This window comes from Elaeis guineensis, chromosome 6, assembly GCF_000442705.2.
Source record: "Elaeis guineensis isolate ETL-2024a chromosome 6, EG11, whole genome shotgun sequence".
Taxonomy (NCBI): domain Eukaryota; kingdom Viridiplantae; phylum Streptophyta; class Magnoliopsida; order Arecales; family Arecaceae; genus Elaeis; species Elaeis guineensis.
The window spans coordinates 14,361,516-14,366,418 of record NC_025998.2 but is presented as its reverse complement, the minus strand read 5'-3'; the positions used below and the strand labels follow the sequence as shown (position 1 = coordinate 14,366,418).

General features: G+C 38.0%; 1 non-coding gene across 1 annotated transcript; it reads right to left on the bottom strand.

Annotated features, from left to right (window-relative positions):
• Positions 1-1,181: 1,181 nt before the first annotated feature.
• LOC105047148 (uncharacterized) lies at positions 1,182-2,117 on the bottom strand. Its single transcript, XR_832392.4, has 3 exons — positions 1,732-2,117; positions 1,524-1,638; positions 1,182-1,415 (listed from the first exon to the last, which is right to left on the bottom strand). It is a non-coding gene; the product is annotated as an uncharacterized protein (transcript).
• Positions 2,118-4,903: the final 2,786 nt, after the last annotated feature.

The window sequence follows — 4,903 nt, the reverse complement described above, 5'->3', positions numbered from 1 at the left end:
CCGCATTGGAAGAACTCAAAAAATACCTAAGATCAGCACCTCCTCTCCAAACCTATCAAAAGTGAGAAACTTTACATGTATTTGTCAATCACCTCACAAGCAATAAATTCGATTCTCGTTCGTGAAGAAACTGACGTGCAAATGCTGGTCTACTATACTAACAAAGTTCTCAGAGATGTAGAGACCAGATATACAAGAATCAAAAAGATAATCTAAACCATTATTGTTGCCAATAAGCATCTCTGCCCATACTTCCAAGCCCACACTGTCGTCATACTCATGACCAACCTCTGAAAGCAATACTTTGAAGACCGGATACGTCTGATTGTCTGACAAAATGGATGATCAAGCTCAGAGAGTTTGACATCGAGTACCAGCTCTGTATATTTATAAAGATGCAGATACTGGTAGACTTCATCATCGAGTGCACAATCTCTGATGAAGAGTCAAGCTGGGACACCTCAAAATCAGAGATTGATGCGCAAGATAATTGATGGATATTGCACACAGACGAGCCTCAACTCCTAACAAAGTGACACAGGTCTGATCATCTCCAACCCCGATGGGATCATCATCGAGTACGCTTTGAAGTTCGACTTTAATGCTATGAATATGTCTAAATACGAAGCACTCATTGTGGGAATGAAGATCATTAAGGAACTTGGTGCCGATGAAATCAAAGTGTTTTCCGACTCTCAACTCATCATAAGCCAAGTGCGAAGTGAGTATGAGGTGAAAGACCCTACGATGACCAAATACCTTCAAAGATAAAAAATCTCTCTATGGGTTTCAAGAAGCTAGACATTCAAAAAACATCCAAATCGAAGAGCACCCGAGCTGATGCACTATCCCATCTAACTACTTCCAACTCTACAGATCTGGGATGAAGGATCTATGTTGAGCATCTGAACATCTCAAGCATCAAGGAAACCACCAATGTCAACCAGATCGATAAAGAATTGAGCTAGATAGACCCACTATTGAACTACTTGAACAATAGCACCATCTCGATCGATAAGAAGGAAGCCGAGCGGTAAAGCGCTAAGCTCTGTGATACGTCCTGCTTAACGGCCAGCTTTGCAGGAAGTCATTCACGATGCCATTGCTCAGGTATCTTAGGCCCTCACAACTCACCATATATATGTCCGTGGTGTCATCATGAGCACCAGAAACAGCGTGTACTTAAATTCAGCATCCTAAAATGGTATATAAAACAAAAAAAAACCATGGAAGAAAACATAGTATGGACTACATACTGATCAAATAAAAGTCTTGAGATTTCTACATAATGGAATGGCAATGGCTGAAATTCTCTAGGAGACTCTTGTTCCGCTTCCAGCACCTGCGTTAACCTCTCTGACAAAAGCCAACATCAATTGACTGCCTTACTGTAATCTGAAAAAATGGCCTTTATCCTCCATCATCAGTAGGAAAAACCATCGAACAAGGACATGGTTAAGAAACGATATAACAAAGGGAATGTAGAAAAAAGCACATTCCAGGGAAAGAAATTAAGCTCTCACCAACAGAAATCCATTCTGGAGTGCGAATGGTGCATATGCCACGTTTCTTCAGAGCTAAGCCAAGCCAAAGCGGCACTTTGCTACCAATTTGTGGAAAGAATGGGCCAAAATCACCCTGATGGCACATTAATCTAACATTATCATCGGAGATCCAAGACCATTTCAAATCGAACACTAGATGCATTGAGTTGAGACACGATTGCAAAACCTCATCTTTTTTTCCAATTGCAATTTGCAGCGATCTTGCAAGAAGAAAAACGCCTTTTAAAGGGGAAAAAAGGATAAGAAGATATGAAATAACGCAGATCATGTGCAGAGCTTCCATCCTGATGTTGGGAACAATCTCCACCATTTCATCCTCAGCAAGGAACTCCAACTAAAACATGATCTATTGTTAATTCTTGGAAGACGACATCATCATAAGATAGATTGGAGACCTGGAAAACGAAAAGATGGAGAGATGTTGGTCGGATTGCCCGCCATTGTCCTGGGTTTGTAGAGAATCAGAGTTTCTAAATAAAATCTGGGCGGACCAGATGGACGTAGAGACTGGAGAGAGATCGAGAGAGGTAAGCATATGGGCAGTAGAAACTGGAGAAATGAAGCCCTAATAGGTTTTAGGCACTTAAAAAGAACTTTCGTTTTTACTAGGGCGGGAATTTTCCAGTGCTGCCTCGCGCCTCTCCAAGCACGTTACTAGGTTTCGCTTGCGCTCGCGAAGGAGCATCTCAAGGCCCGCTTCGCCCCGGTTTCAAGACTCGAGAGCGTGTCAGTTGTCTACATGATCGAATCCTTGAAACAGGTGACAATTGGGTCGGGATCAGTCGTACGCGGATCATGACGGGTTTGAGTACGGTTAAAATTTATTAATTCAATCCCGATCTGTTTATTAAATAAATAATTCGACCAACCTCAACCCATGTACTAACTAGTCAAATTATATTAGGTCGGTCAAATAAATTAAGTGGATTTTTAATAAGCTAAATGGATTTAAAAGGATCAATCAGATTAAGCAAATTGATTTAGATATGAGGGAAATATGTTAGATTTTAAATAAATTAAATAGGTTTTAGGTAGGCTAAACAAATTGGATCATGATCTAATCAGTTATTAGAAATGTCAAAATAGATTAACATATCCAAAGTCTAAATTTGAGCACGATCTGTTTAAGATATGAGTCTGGACAAGTTGACCCCCTGGACCATCTTACCCATCTTTTTGACAAGGAATTTTTTTTGTATCAAATGAAAGCCTCATATCCATATAAATCGCATGGCAAGTTGATGGAAAAGAATCTGCATACGTCAGTTGGATAAGAAAAACCCAAATTCAATTATGCCAAAACTTGAATCTATTTAACGTGAATTAGTTGCAGGTTAGACTGACAGATCAAGTCATAAATTATTATTTAGCACTTCCACAAGTAACTTGATTTGAAATCTATTATTTCGTGCTCCAAATCTCTCTACCAATGTCCAATATAATTCTAACAGAAGAATAAATAATATCGATTATGATTGATTGTCGTTCCCATATGTAAAATGTCGTTAGCCTCATTAATCCTTACCCCTGTTTTTGCCCATTTTTATAATTCAAAGAGAAAAATAAAAAATTTCAGTTATGCCATTAACCTCTGGGATACTGGTCTTTCAATTACGTCTGGCCTACTTTTGAGCGGGTCATAGGCTCCTTAGGTCGGAACCAGGTCTGTTGGATCGGAACCAGGCTTGACCTTCATGGTCTACTCTATGTTTTGGGCCATATACGGTCCTCATTTAGTGTGTATACAAGTAATTCTTTGTTCAGTATATTCGGTGAGGAAAAAAATATACCGCTTCATTCAATTAGACCATATAGTATAATTAATAAGAGAAATATATTTAATATAATTCAATTTTTTTATTTTTTTAATTAAAATATTTTTTTATTGAATATTATATGATATCCCGAATAATGCTACGACGTCCCGTTGTTTTTTTTCATGTAATGCAATATAATTTATATTATTATTACGATATCTTATTATTTTTTATGAGATTTTGATAATTATTTATATGATGCAACAGGATATTATATATATAATAGGATGTCATATCATTATTATGACATCTTGTTATTTTTTATGACACCTCAATAATTATTTATAGTTTGCAACAGGATATCATAAGATGCAATAGGATGTCATATCTGTGGGAAAATTCAGTGCAGGGTAAAATGGTAATTTTAAATTTTTTCCAAAATCATAATTTTACAGTGAAAAAATATTAATTAATCTAATTAATTAACATAATTTACCCTACACTAGGATCTAAATATGATATAAAGCATGCATGCATTTAAATTTGAAATTCGAATTTGAACAATAAACACTTTATTGTAATGTGTTCAGAACACAATACTTTGTGCGGGTAGTAGATCGCCGCAATCTGATCACCGTCGGGAGAGTCTGATCGTCGCGACGCAGCCACACAGCGTGTCTGGCCTCTGCGGATCGTTCACACGAAGCTCCCGATCTGATCGACTCCTCACGAGTGCTAGCTCGTTGTAGAGCCTTTTGACGGCCGATGCTGATCGAACTCCTTCGATCGATGTCTGTCGATTCTTCGGACACTCCGGATCATCAACAGACGTGCTTGAGAGGATGTTGAAGATCTCCCTGAGATTTTGTGGCTCACGACACTCGTAGCTCACTTTCTCACTTCCCGAACCCCAGGCTAAAACTTAGGAACTCACCGGAAACCTTGCACCCACTTTTCTTTTTTTTTCTTTCTTTTTCTCTTGGAAGGATATGGACTTCTTCTCACACACAAACTTCTCACGCCCAGAATTTTTCTCCAAAAATCTTTTTTTGCACGCCCCACTCTTCTCCTCCTTTTATAACAACGTCAAACGTCTTATCCAAAAGAAAGGATAAAGATGAGTAATTGCACATTTGAATTCAAATCAAATTTTGAATTCAAATGGACACCAACTCATCCTTATCCACTAAAGGCGTGAGGCGTGGCTTAAATTATGCATGGAGTGATTTCATGAGAAATCTTTTCTCATGTAATAAATGGGGCATAAAAAAAGGATAAAGCGCAAAGATTGATTGCCCATTCAAATTCAAACTTTATTTTGAATTTGAATGGCCAACCAATCATCCTTATCCATTCATATGGCACATTAAAGTGGGGCGTGGAGAGGGCTTGGCGTGAGGAAAAAATTCATGAGAAGTTCCTTCTCATGAATTTAAATGGGTGCAATGGAAGTGAGGTGGCGCATGGAGATTGGGTCAAGGTGGTTTAATTATTTAAACCAACCTAATTGAACCAAATAAGTTAGGTCCAATTAGACTAATTTAAATCTAATTTAATTAGGCTTAATTAGGCTCAATAAAA